This window comes from Neopelma chrysocephalum, unplaced genomic scaffold, assembly GCF_003984885.1.
Source record: "Neopelma chrysocephalum unplaced genomic scaffold, ASM398488v2 Primary Assembly neopelma1_84, whole genome shotgun sequence".
Lineage (NCBI taxonomy): Eukaryota > Metazoa > Chordata > Aves > Passeriformes > Pipridae > Neopelma > Neopelma chrysocephalum.
Window position 1 is genome coordinate 7900510 of NW_020897746.1, and position 14139 is coordinate 7914648.

Genomic DNA, 14139 nt, shown 5'->3' on the forward strand with positions numbered 1-14139 from the left:
GAGGGGAAGATAATTCCAAGAAGTGGGATGAGGTGGCAGGAGCCACAGTAAGAGGCTGCACTGATCCAGCTGTTTGTAAATGTTGAGTCAAATGGGGAAGAAGAAACTGCCAAGTCTCCGGCCTTTAAATACAACCAACTGGGTGCAATTTATTTAAATTGATATATAAAATCCCCTGTTACCAGGAGCTTGGGGCATTTCATTTGACATTTTCTAAATGATCTGCTTTTACTTTTGGGGTTTTTTTCAGTGTAAACAAGGCTGCCAACCTTTTAATGTCTGAAAACTTGGTCTAAAAAAGGAGAAAAAAATTACTATTGTATCTGCACTTCAAAATGCAAAGACCATTCCATGGAAGGTTCATAATGGTCTATATTGAGAGGCTGTGTGAGTGACATCTCAGGTAAATGGAGAGCTCTTCCTTTGAGCTTAGGTCTCTTAAGGTGTGATATGCAAATGCAAAGAGCAGCACTTAGTTACTGCATGACTGTACATTCAGTGAGACCTCTCCCACTGATTTCCATCAGCATTGATTCAGCCTACAAAGAGTGTGTTTTCCTTTTGGACCAGAGAAAGCTGGTCCACAGGAATTGAGGAGGATGGGGTTGCAGTTAGGAGTCAGCAGTTGTAGAGCCCCTCAGCTCCAGGACCTACAAATAAACCTGCCCCGTCTGCCTGTGAATTCAGTGTCTGTTGATTTGGTTAAGGTCTGGACTGTGCTCCATTTGAGGCACTGCTTCAGTCAAGTGCTGTTTATTGGTATAATTTCTGTCTCTCACAGCCTTTAGAGAGATAATAGAAATGCTCTGAATTTGCCAGAAGCCAATTTATCAATCGTGAATTCCTTTCACAGTGTTTGCTGCTACAGCCCCTACTCTTGTTTTGGCTTCAGTTTGAAGGGAGACAAAAGTCTCCCTTAGTCCAGTTTGCTTTGTGGCAAGCATCTGGTAGCACTTCAGAGCCCTTGGATAGCCTTTTGGAGATGGTAACCCACACAAAGTCCAGAGCTGAAGTATGTGTGTGAAAGCCCAGACCCAGATTCAGCCAGCTCAAACAAAGCAGAGTGCCTGTGTCTAGGATTTCCAAATGGCTGGCTCCGGGCCTTCCCGGGCTCCTGGCCAGCTGGGAGCACTAGCCACAGGACTCAGAGGGAATCAGGCTGGCTGCAGCTGCAGCTCCCTGGCCAAGATTTGCATGGCCGAGAAGCAGAGACCTGGGTCTAGGTGCTCATCTGTCTGAGCATCCCTTAGGGAAAAGGGAATCAGCAACAGGAGCTCCTTGTTCAGCTCTTCACCTGATGTATTTTGTCTGTTCAGACTTAAAGGGAGCCTGACTCTAGAGCACCTCAATAGATGACAAAAGAGAGGGTTAAGTGACAGGTCTTGGAGCCTCTCACCACCAGCTAGCAGGGTCCCCACCTGAGCAGCTGCTTGTGAAGGGACAGACCATGTATTTTTAGGTGTAATTCCTTTTCATCTGAAATCAATGCCCAAAAGCCACACATGCAAACCCAGTGGAAGAGCAAGTTGTGAGGTACAATAATGGCAGGGTCCTTGTTTTAAACGAAGCTGTTTGTTTCTTATTCATTGTTGCTGTATTGAGTTGCCACTTACCCTTTTTTTTCCCTACTCTCACCTGTAAATAAGAGAGTGAATCTGCCTCTTAACAAAGTACAGGACAATTGCTGCATGTCAAAGAATGAGCTGCCTTTTCAGTCCTGTGTGTGTTCTCCTGCCTGCCAAGTGATTAATTACACTGTATGAGCAGCAGAAAAATTGTTGAAACATGACAAATGAGTTGTGTTTGCCTCTGGGATGGAGCTGGGGCTGCTAGCTGATCTGCTGCTTTGGAAATATTTCCAGTAGCAATTAGGAGGCCCCCACCAGCTTCTGAAAAAAGTTTTTCTTCCTCGCTGGCTGCACAAGGATCTCTGCTAACACCTGTGTCAGAGCAGAGCTGGGGGAGCCCTTCTGCACTGGGAAAAGACTGATCCAAATGGGTTTTTCATTAGGCTGTGGAAGGGGGTGGCAGTCTGAGACACAGCTGCACTGAGGAGAGGTTTGCACAGGTCTTCCTTGACAGTCTGGGATTGCAGTTATTATCTCTGATCATGCCATCTCTTGCTATTTGTTGAAAAGCAAAGTACAGGAAAGCATTGACTGTTTTATTGAACTCAGACCTGCTGTTCTCTTCTTGTTTTATCTCTTAAATAAAGCTGTCCTTTTTTTTCCACACTGAGAACATCCCTTTCACCAGGCACACCAGCAGCTGCAGCAGTGCCAGTTTGCTGGTGAACAAACCCCTCTGGGTCACTTCAGTAGAGAGGAGCCAGCAAAGACATCAAATCTTACCTGAGCCCAAGAAAACCTGACTTATCACTTCTGGTTTCCCAGAAGCCTGTTCTGCCCAGTTTGGGATGGTGTCCACCACCAAAGCAATGACAGTCAACCCACAGTACTAACCTGACAGCACAAGCTAATGCAGCTCTTCAGTACAGGTAGCACCACTCATCCTTCAGAGCTGCTGATGTATTTTTATCTTTGATGCAGGCTTGGCAGTGCTGAGCCCCTGACAAAGTGTCTTCCCACACAGTTTGCTCTGGTCTGTGCACCCTTGCTGTACTGAGCCCACTCGTTCTTCTGGAAGCTGAGGCAAAGTTTGAGTGAAGAGTATCAGATCTAGTGGGGAAACCAGAATATTTTTAGTTTTCACCTCATACATGCTGTGTTTTGAAGCAAAGACTCCACCTCGACCATTGAGTTGACAGTGTTCTCGGGCAGAATAATTGACCTCATTTGTCAGGAGGGTTTTCTTGATACTGTTTTTCCTAACATTAATCCCAGGTGTTGCCTATCTGTTAATGTGAAATACATCTTTCCTCCTGCCCTCTGTGGCAGCATTAGCTGAGACACTCCTGCTTTAGCAGAGTAACTAAGAAGTGGTTAAAGTGGAAATACCTTTTCAACCCATAGCCAAGAGAAAAAACAGCCTGTGCAGTTAGAAGAAGCAATATTAAACAGAGCAAATTGAAGTGGTTTTTTTTTTTTTTTCTTCTTCTTCTTATCAGCCTCCAGTTTTCTGCACCACCCACATGCTCTCAGTCATTCTTGGCTCCCATTGTTTTCAGCCCTGCAGATGCTCCGTGTCTGTTGTGTGTGAAGAGTCCCCTTCCCTGTGCTTGACACTCTCGGGGTGTTGATGCCACTCGGTGATCACACGGTGCATGTTTGCAAATTGGAATGTTCTGCCTCTCTTGGATAGGCCAAGGGAAGCAGGAGGTTTTCCCTGGGTTTCCTGGTCTAATCTAGAAGTCTGTTTTATATTTGGTGCTCCTAAATCTACCAGGTTCTCCTTCCCTTCAGCTTCTGCTGCATCCCCTGGGAAATAACTGTGTTCAGTGTAAACCTTTTGGGAGGTCCAGCCTAAGGATTGATCCCAGCTCCTGCTGAAATCAGTAGAAAGACTTCTTAGACCCTGGCAGATGTTAGATCAACACCTTGGGTTGTTCCTGAGGTGATTGTTGCCTGAATCCCTCACTGGAGGGGGAAGGTAGGAGAAAAGCTTGATAAAGCACAGTCATGCAGTTATAGAGAGAAAAAAGTCCCTGTTCCTGGGCAGGACTAGGCAGATTTTACACAGGCAAGGCACTGTCTACAATGATGAGAAGTTTATTGTAACCTCTACAGGCAACACTCTCAGTAATTCACTTTTTCCTATTTTATTCTTATATATTTTCTCCTATTTTTATTCCTATATATGCTTGGAAGCATCAAAAAGCAACATTAACTACAACTGCTGAGAAACCCCCAGTGAGCAATTACCAAGAGCAATGAAGAGCACAGTGTGCCCCCATTTGGGACTCATTTACATGGAAATTGCCTGATTTCACCTGGCAATATTCTGAATTGTATTTTTTATGTTTGTGCATACATGCAAAAATAAGTGTCCCTGGTACAAAACACCTGCATAAAAATAAACTGCCTCTCTGGCTGCTCAAGCTGATTACAAAATGCTGCCCTGAGAATGAGCAGTTCTGCACTCAGGGCCAGGTAGGCATCTTCCAACAAAATAAATGCCAACTCCTCCAAAAACAGCCATAAGAGAGATTGAGAATTATTTTCTTTTTTAAAACCAGGTTGAATTTTTGATTTGGTGGAACATCACACACTGGCATTTATAAAGGTGAAATTACTTTTCCCTGACTTGTTTTCGCTCAGTTGTGGTATAAAACACACGTTAAAATAACACAAAAGAAGTGAAACACTCTGGCCTGGTAAAAAAATATGTTTTGTATTTTCCTTTGAGAAAAATCTGAGGTTTTGACCTGATTCTGAGCTGGGCCATGGAAATGCTTTGGAATCTAAGAGCCTGCAGGCTGGGAGAAATGCTTTCCCACCCAGTTCTTGCCACAACACCCCAAATGCAATCCCAGTGTCTGAGGTCAGCAGGAGAAGCCCAGGGCTGGGGGTGACCTGGCAGAGGTGATACCATGGCCCTCAGTGTGGAGTGTCTCCGTGTTGGTTCCTGTAGTGTCCTTTTGGAACTGGGCAGCCAGGATGAGCTTGTGTGTGTCAGGGGTTTTGTACAAATTCTGCCTTTTAAGCTGGTTTAAATTTTAAGCCCCTGTTCTTGCAGGTGCTGCCCTCCTGTAGCAGAGGTGTAAATCAGTGAGAGACCAAAGATTATTTGGTCACTTCCCCTGGGGTCTTGTCTGAGTCAGAATTTGCCGTTTCTTTGGGCTGTATTTGGCTGGGTGGTTTGAGACAGGGGGAGGTTTGACTGCCTGGTTCAGCCATCCTTGCTGTGACTCAGCATCAGAGATGAAGTTCCAAGAGGACTGTCCTTCCAGACATCCGTAGGAAAGTAATTTTGTGCACTTATTGTTATCTGTGGCTCTTTTTTTGAGTATTTCTTTCTTTTCTGTGGCCCAGGTGGGGTTTTGTGAAGCATTCAGAAGCTTTATTTTAAAGCCTGTCACCCATCTCTTTGGCAGAACTGCTGTTTAATAGACATTTTTTGTCTCATCCCAAGTTTTTATTTCTGAGGCGTGATCTTCAAGCTTCTAATCTGCTGATTTTCTTACAGAGCACAATTTTGGGAGTGTTTTTTTCTGAAATTGTCAGTTGCCATGGCAAAATATTCCTCTCCCTGGATAAACCAATTTAGGCTGTGGCTCGATGTTTAGGTAGAAACTGTGAAAGGACTGAAAGCAAAAGTTGGGCTCTTTTTTCAAGGAAGTCACATCCCTATTGATTTAATCCTTCAGGTAAGTATAGCTTTGTGGTTTAGTGCTTTTTGCCTTTTGTTTGACATACTGAAAATCTGTCCATGCTTATTTGTGGTGTTTTGAATGCAGCATTCTTAACAACATAAGCAAAAGGAATATTATGAAAGCACTCGCCTTGCCTTGTGTTCCTGTGAAAGAAATGCAACTGCTCAGTCAGAGGGTGGTGAAGGAATCCTGACTCTGATATTCAGCCTTTGGGGAATACCAAAATATCTGTAATACATGTAGCTGCATAAGGGCAGGGCACACACAGCGTTCAGTGGGTTTCTTGACACCTGTGTGACTGGGCAATCTGTGCCCTCCAGTTCATAAACTGACCCTGGCTCGCTCTTTCTTGATTTTTTTTTTTTTAAATTCTTATTCTGTTTCATATCTTTTCTCCTTGCTGCTTGGGGAAATTTGTGCAGCATTTATGGAAGACTGTGGGACACAGAGTATTGTTGGATTATTTTCAGGGGGGAGGCTGTGAAACTGAAATATAAGGAATTCTTTCTTTTTCAGGTTGTTTTCTTTTTATTTGTTTGTGGGTTTGCTTTGTTTTTTCAGAAGAAGAAAGTTCTGTGTAAATGTGTAAAGCTGGTTTATAAAGCCAAGATTCCAGGTTATTATGAAACTGTAAAGAAAAAGTCAGCCACAAAGGGATGTTCTAGCTAATAAAACCAGTGAAATCCCTCATTGCACAGGCAAACAAAAAGGATTTGACTGCTTCTTTTCTGCCTTCTACTCTCTGACCAAACTGAGAGCAGTGTAGTTTTTTGGGGGCAGCTTCTCTCGTTTTTTCAAAACAAAAGAGCTGCACATAACACTAAAAATTTTCCCATTACGTAAAACCGTTCCTCCACAGGTGAAATCTTACAGGAGTCATTTCTGCCATGCAGCTGCTGCTGTACTGGCACAGTATTTTAGTGTTAAAGGCATTATTTCAGTAGCTGCAAGAACTGCCACCAAAATGACCCGCGCAGCTCATGGCATTGTTATGAAAGCTCTGGGACACCTCTCCCCTGTCCTTCATCTCTCAGGTCACACCCAGCTCTTGCCATGCCCAAAGTCCCACAAAACCACATGGTCTTTGTCCTGCCTGCTCAGGTGTCTCCCCCCTGGTTCTCCTGGCCGGGGTTCAGCCCCAGTCAGGTGTCACAGGGGGACCATGGCACTGTCCTCTGTCAGAGGCAACAGAACCGTTTAAAATTAAATCATCCTACTCAGCTGGGCTCACAGAGCTAAAAATGAGATCTCCATTATCTTGGCTATTTTTAGAAACTGGAGAAAAATCAAAATGTGACTTTTTTTTTTTAAATTTTTTTTTTACATGCTGCAGTGGAGAATTTATTTGTCTGGGAGGAGGCAGCTTTGCCAGCACTGCCACACATCTGGGCTATGAGAAGCAATTTGTAACTGAACAGAAAGAAAAAGTAGGCCAGCCTACAAGAGAGTATCTAGGAATTACTCCTGGGGGATTTGTGCTACACTGCCTCCAGCAGCTGAAATAACAGCATGAAATTGCGATTAAAAATTAAGAAGAGATATGGGCTATTTGACCTTCTTTCAGTCAGGGACACAGAGGCCCTGCCTGGAGTGGGGATGCAGAGAAATGCAGCTTCTGTTGAGCAATTACGTGCCAGCAAGAGGCTGCTGAAGTTCATCCTGAGCTCAGTGGAACAGAGGAATCATTTCCTTGCATTTGACATGGTCCAGACTGGTTTTGGTGCTGGTGGCACAGTGACACCAGGTACAGGGACAGGTTACAGTAGAGCCAGTCCATGCTCCAACAGATGCAGTCTAAACAGATGAGAAACAGGAAATAAACTGTCATTTGTCACGTTTCCTAAGTTTACAGAAATCCAGGAAAGATTAATTAGGCCCCTGAGAGGCCTTGTTAATTAGGAGTTAATTTGCCAGATTTGCTCTTTGGCTCACCTTTTTTCCCAGGCTGTTACTGTAATCACCCAGCTGACTCCAGCATCACTTGGGGAACGGGCCATGAGACAGGGCAGCCTGTTTGGGTGGATGTGAACGCTGGACCCCAGGCTTGTTTTGGCACTCAGTGTTATGATAAGCTTCTAGGAAGGTTCAGTTGGAACAATAATATAACCATGGCAGTGTTGATACAGGGCTGACGCAAATGCTGATGAGGGTTTTGGGCTGACAGTGTGAACCTGGCAGCCCAGACTCCATCCACCACGCCTGGGAAGGCTTTGGAGAGGGAATGCATAAAGTAGAAAAAGGCATATCCAAAAGGGTGATTCCTTGGAACTCGTGGCAGCCTGTGTAAATAGCGCTGTGATAACAAACTATTTGACTTTGCAAGAGGCTTTGATTTGTCCTGAGCTGTGGAGCCCGAGAGTCTGCAGGAGACAGCCCCGGTGGGAATCCTGCTGGTTTGTTACCTTTGTACATAAGTCTCTGGTCATTCAGGATATTGTTTGGGGAAAAGGCTTTCTCAGTGTGTGTTTGTGCAGCACCACTTAGAGCCAAGCAGGATGATGACTGGAGGAGAGAAAATTTGCAGGTTCTTCACCCTTTTATAGGTACATCAAATACATAAATATGGTGTAAATACAGTAGAGCTTTGGCCATCCATTTTTATAGAATAGTGCAATACTCAGGTAAACTTTCTTGCCCTTGGTAGGAATTTATTCATAGCATTATATACAAAACCTGACCTAGTTTAAAATGGGAGGAATGTCTCAACTTACACATACTGAATCTGCTGCCACCTGCTTCCAGCAGCAGAGAGGATGTTTGGCTTGTTTTGGTAGCAGACAGAACCTTGAGTATTTTTATATATTCTCCACAAGAAGTTTCCTATATCTGTAACAGTTCTGCCTTTATTACTGGCATGTGTATGTTGACAAAATTATGGGTGTTTGTGGCTTCAATGAGTTTTTAATTTCTGTGTCCTTGAAGGGTAATGTCATTGAGGAACATTTGTGGGGGGAACTGGGCCGCGTGTCTTTCATCAAGAGATGGACCATATGGTTACAATGCCCTAGGGCACACTCATGGAAAAGTCTAGAGCATGGAAGATGGGAGCCTGTCCAGAATAGGGAGGGATGTTGAGCTAAGAACTCAACATGATGAAAATCAGCGCTTAAGAACATGAGAAAAGCAAGCCTATGTTCCTCCTGGGTTGGTTGGGTTTTTTTTCCCCACCTTGTAAGCTTTTGAGACTGTTACAGTAGGAGCTTTTCCCATATTTATCCCTCCTTCCAGCTCTTACAGCTTCACCTTTGCCGAGGTTCTCTTTTGTATTTCAGAGTTTCAGAATTTTAAGTAGCCTGTCATAGTTAGAACTCTAAAAGGTCTCTGCCATAAAACTGTACGTTTTGAACTAATGTATTTCTTGGGATTTTTGCTCCACTGAATTCTTGTTACGTTCCTCAGAATATTTCATAGTCTAGTTATTGTGAAAAAGGGAGGAGGGGGACCTGAATAATGAATGAAGTCAGTATTTCACTGCACCTCTGAGATCTGATTTTTATGGAAATCAGTAATGCACGGTATTTTGTGAGACAAATGGATAAATATTGCCTTTCATACCTCTGAACTCTTCAGCACAAGGATCAACAACCATCCCATTATGAATCACACTTTGCAGGGTTGTGTAGCTGCGGGAGCTGACACAGGTTTCTCACCTGGGAACCTGTCAGTTAAGTGAAAGAGTAAATCACCAGCTTTCTCTTTCTGCTGTGTTTTGAAGCTGCACTTAGAATTTTTGTTTATCTCATTGCCAAGCCAATGGTGAGATATTACATGGGAATTATAAAAGGGAGTTTTGTACAGTAAATTCAGATTTCAACTGTTGTCAGGTACAATTCCTTGCCTATTAAGAAACTCGAGTAAGACTTCTCAGATTACTGCACCATGACAAAACATTGCAATCAGGAGACATCCCGTGTCATGTCGTGGCTCTCAAATCAAAGGGAAAGAGTTTGTACTCAGATATCACTGAAGATGCCCTGCCAAGAGTCACTGATCTCCTGCTGGTCAACAAAGAAGAGTTTTAGCAGTGAAATATACTGGATAACACTGACCCACGTGCTTCACGAAGCAGAGCCCTGGGGCTGGGGAAGGTCCTGGAGCACTTTCTCTCCAGTTATTGGGGGTTACTAATTTTTCCCCGTGAACAAATGGTCAGATGTTTCCTGACTTAGGGCCAGGGCATTACTTGCTGTGCTGCTGAGGGACATGCTTTTCCTCTTTTCCTCTATCTTATGTGTAGTCTTACTAGATCAAAAACCTTTACAGGAAGGGACAGTCTCTCTCAACTGTGTTTTTATAGTGCCTGTCATGTAGGGCCCTTTCTTTGCCTCTCCCCTCAGAGGACAGGACCACTTCATTTTAGAAGGAAGAGATTCGAAAGTGAAGCAACCAGCACTAGTAGGAATATATCAATATTTACTGCATGAAATGGTAATATTTAGTTTGACTTAGATACTTGCATTCTGTATGGACTCACCTTCACCTGCAGTGTCTGCTCTCTTATGAAGGAACTGATACTCAAGGGAGGAAGGACTTTCCTGAATAAGCTCCCAGGAGCTCAGACTGTGTTAGGATATCCCCTGTGACCTGCTCTGGGCTCACCTCTGTTAGCACAGCTCCCTGGGACTGGCATGTGCCACCTGGGGCGGCACAACATCCTTTCCCCAGCTCCCACTTTCCGGGAGGCCGGAGCTGCCTTCGCGCTCCTGCCGCTTCCACCAGAGCCAGTGGGTAACAAGAACCACATGGACCACACGGGTTTCTGCTTCCTGAGGTAATTCTCCATCTGTAACTGCTTCTGAGATGACGTGGGGTCTCAAAGCTTCCCCCCTGCTGACGACTCTCTGCCTCACAGGACCTCTTTTCTCATGGCATCTGAACATTTCCATATTGAACGTGATTAATTAGAACGGAGAGGGGAGTGTCAAGGGCAGGAATCAGTGTTTGAGAGTAGTTCAGTGTTTTAATCTGAACAGATTATGGAAATAGAATGTGAAAGGTAACTGGAGGTAGTTTGCTTCTTGCTGAAAGCCAGGTCATGTTTATCACGGGGAGAGCCCCTTCCATGACCTGTTCTTTACAGGACATGGGGCACTGCAGGCCCCTGGGCTGTTTTGGTTTTCAGTGGATGTTTCCAGCCTGAGCTGCTGCTCTTGGTGCAGCTGCTGGGTGGGAATCTTCTTCATAGGCTTCATTTCCCTCTAATGTTGTATATTCAGAAGTATCTGTGCAGCACCAGAGTCATTGACAATACTTCTGATTACTTCACATCACTATTTAATTAGGATGAAAGACAGGGAATGAGCAAGGGGAGATGTTACCCATGGGAAAAGAATTGATTTGTGGAACAATCAGTCTCCCAGCTCCAGTGGGCTTTTCTTTACAAAGCAAGAAAAGTATTCTTGTCGCTTTTGGGTTGGTCTAAATCAAGGATTTCGTGCAAAATTATTCTTCTGAGTCTGTGATTGCAGAGATGCAACAATGGGGCAGAAATGGGTCCTCTGTTACATTCTGTGCTGTACCTCGGGAGTGAGGAGGAGCTCCAGCCTCTACAATCTGCACTTTGCAATGCCTTAGTGGGACTCCAGCGAGAGGCCTTGCCTGGGCTCTGCCATTTCAGTCACAGTGCTCTGCCCTTGCCATAGCAAGGAATTTCTTTCCTTTCGCCAGAGTAGGATTGCTTGGGAATTAAAACTGGCCTTATTTTAAAGGCGACTGTGGCATGAATATACGTGCTGCCCTCCCCTGTGACTTATATAAATGTGAACATCACCCCAAAGCAGTAGGAAATCAGTGTGATGGTGTCTCAGAAAGGTCTGGGTGGTGCTAATACTGTCACAGCTTTGCCCACACTGGTGAGCTTTGTCAGCCAGCTCTGTTTCTCCTGAAGACGTGAGTTCTCCCTGCAGCATTCTGACAAAATGCCGGATCAGTTGAAGGTGTCTTGCCTCCTACAGCAGATCTGCACCTGCTGTTCCCTGCTCCGTGTCTAGGGCCCAGTATCACCCAGTCTGTCGTCATCACACCAGGCTTTTGCCAGGCTGCCAACAGCCCATATGCAAGGGCTGGTCCCTGCTGTCTGACACGAAGTGTCTTTCAGATCCTCCTCACAAGTGAAGCTGAACCAGAGGTCATGTTTTTCCTGGTATGTTTGCATTTGTTATATTTATAGTCTTAGCCATGAAAGGGCTGTGATGGAAACAAAAGGCTTTTTTTATGTGATTCTCTGAGGCTACTGCAGTACTTGTTGCCCCAGAGTTCCTCTATAGCTATAGGTGAGTTCTCTGAACTGCCTTCTCTTCCAGTTTCTGTAGCTAGGAAGGGACACATTTCTGTGACCAGGATGGAGAGGCTGATACAAATACTTGGCTAATGAACATTTGTCAGCTAAGAAAAATTAATTCCAACTTCCCTGTTAATGAAAGGTGTACATGGAGGGGCTATAACGCTAAACACAGGACCAGAAGAGAAAACAGCTGAATTCATTTTCCTAGTGCTACAAACCTCCTGTGATTTTTGGGAAGGGCAGCTGAACCCTGACCTCCATCATACCGTGTTGTCCTTCCTATTGGTAAAATAAGGATAAAACTATTAGTTCTGACTGTCTGGATGGTAAACTGACTGGCAGGGCACATTCCCCTATGTGCCAGCTGTACTGAGCAGAGCATCCCACTTCTCTTATCTCTTGGCCAGCTCCAGAGAATTGTCATGGAATTAACACGTCCTGCCCCACAGTCTTGAGAACAGCAGCCACATCCCTCAGCAAACAACTCCAAAAGGCCTTGACAGTTCAATAATTGCCTCTGCTGTCTGGCTTTTAAGAAATGAAGTGAAACTTAAATGGGAGTTCTGCAAAGTTTGATAGCCCTTCCACTCTGCTGGAATCATTCATGGTGGGCGTTCAAGCTTCCAGCCTAATGGGGATTTGTGAGAAGGCATCAACTCAGAAAAAAGTGTCAACAGCACCACAGGTCAGACAAGGACATATTATTATGCACCTTTGAAAACACAGCCAGACTTCACATCTCAGCCCAGCATGCAGCAATCATTAGTCACCCTGCATAATCCTCTTGACCTGGTTTTTTTTTCCTTTCACAGTGGTCACATTTGAAAATATTGTCTAGAGCTGGTTGGGCCCACACAAAGTTGTTAATTGGGAGCTGTCTAGTTAAGGGGTAACACAGAGGCAAAGTTCAACACAGAGTGCTCAGCGCCCCGGGCTGCAATGCTGAGCATTCCCAGGGAGGCAGTGGCCAGGAGACCCAGGAGGCACCTTATGCACAGAAACTTTATTCCTGTTGCTTCCAAAGGGGCTGGTCACCTGGGTGCTTTGGCTTATCTGGAATTAAGGGTTTGACAGGATCTGGCCCAGCGGGAGGGTTGGAATGTGAGAAGCACTAATGACATTCACATACAGGAGTAGGAAGACACCGGTTGGAACAATGGGCCAGCCAAGGAAAGCCTGCCCATACACCTCTATCCCAGAGAGCTGGGTGGGCATGGCCTTTGTCACTAGGGGATTTTTAAAGGGTTGCCACCCCTGTGGTTTCCCCCTGAGGCTAGTCCCAAAGATGTGTGAAGCAGCACAGCTCCCACGCTCTGTGCACTGGGGCTCTCACTCAGCATCATCTCACAGCAGGCTGCTCTCCCCTGTCCTGGAGGGACAAGTGTAGGGTGGCCCCCTGCACAGGTGGGGAGATGTGGAAATGATCTGCAAACTTGGTACCTGAGAGGCTTGTAACTTCTGAGATTTATTGCATATATCTGTTAAATTCCTGGAGGCTGTGGCCACAGTTATGTAGATGAAGGAATTAGCATAAAAACTATTTACAATACTTATTCCATTATTATACTACCAAAGCGCTTCACAGGCTCTAATGAATTCCTGTTGCAGCTTCTCTGGGAGCTAGAAAATTGTTATTCATCCAAGTCTGAAGAAGATAAATTGAGCTGTTCAGTGATAAGGCCCAGGTTGGTGGCAGAGTCAGACTGGTTTCCAGAGGAGCCAGGTGACTGCATACCACTGAGGTCACAGATGTCCATCATCGAGTGGGAACAGGTACCTGTGTCTCAGCTGGTGCCCTGTCTGCTGGCCCAGCTTTTATATCTGAGCATCTGTAACATTCAGCAGTCCTTTTTTGCATGTGGGTGGAATTTGATACTAAATTTCACAAGGCTGATAATTTTCCAGAGTGCTTTTCCTTGTTCCTCTGTCTGTAGAATCCACCCAAATGAAAGGCAGAGCAGAGCAGGGCTCCCTTGCCTCAGCCAGGGAAAGGATCAAAGCTCTGGTTGTGATGGTGCTGAAGGCATGTGCCTCTCTTGCTTACCTGCACTGGGTTATGAAGCTGCTGGACTGGCAAGGTTGGTAGGTGTCAAATCTACTTTATAAAAACAGGGTGGCATTATAAGTTTGCTGCACCCTTGTACAAAAGGCATGTTATAACTGATTATGTCAGGCTGTGTTCTGCCAGAAGGAGCTGGTGGTGGAAGTCTTGCCTCTCCCTATCACATCAGCCCTTCTGGCTTTTCCTGGTGTCTCAAGGGCCAGAGGTGCACGTGCTGTTACCCTCCAGTCCCTGCAGGCATCTGTAAAATTGCAAGGCTTGATTTGGAGCTGATGGTCCCAAAGTGTGGTGCCTGCACTGCCAAACAGAGGGGCCAGAGAGTGCTTCTCGGCTGTTTGTCGTCAGGAGTGGTGCATTGAGTGTATTTGAGGGATTTGCAGGTAGGGTCTGACATGTTTCTTGCTCTTTGTAAAGCTGTTTCCTTGTCTATTCTTGACCTGCTGTGACAGGACAGGGCTGTCAGTCTGTCCTGCATATTTCTACCTTCATTAAATCCCTGGGTACTGAGAGTGCTACTGTCTA

General features: G+C 45.2%; 1 protein-coding gene across 3 annotated transcripts in view; it reads left to right on the forward strand.

Moving 5' to 3' along the window:
• Positions 1 to 14139, forward strand: part of RAB11FIP4 (RAB11 family interacting protein 4) — a 118350-nt gene that overhangs the window by 48347 nt on the left and 55864 nt on the right. Inside the window, exon 1 of one of the 3 annotated variants that reach the window (XM_027691534.1) lies at positions 5214 to 5266. The exons of the other annotated variants lie outside the window; for them this stretch is intronic. The gene's annotated coding sequence lies outside the window, so the exon portion shown is untranslated. Of the gene's footprint in view, positions 1 to 5213; positions 5267 to 14139 lie in introns of those variants that run through there. 3 annotated transcript variants of the gene reach the window in all.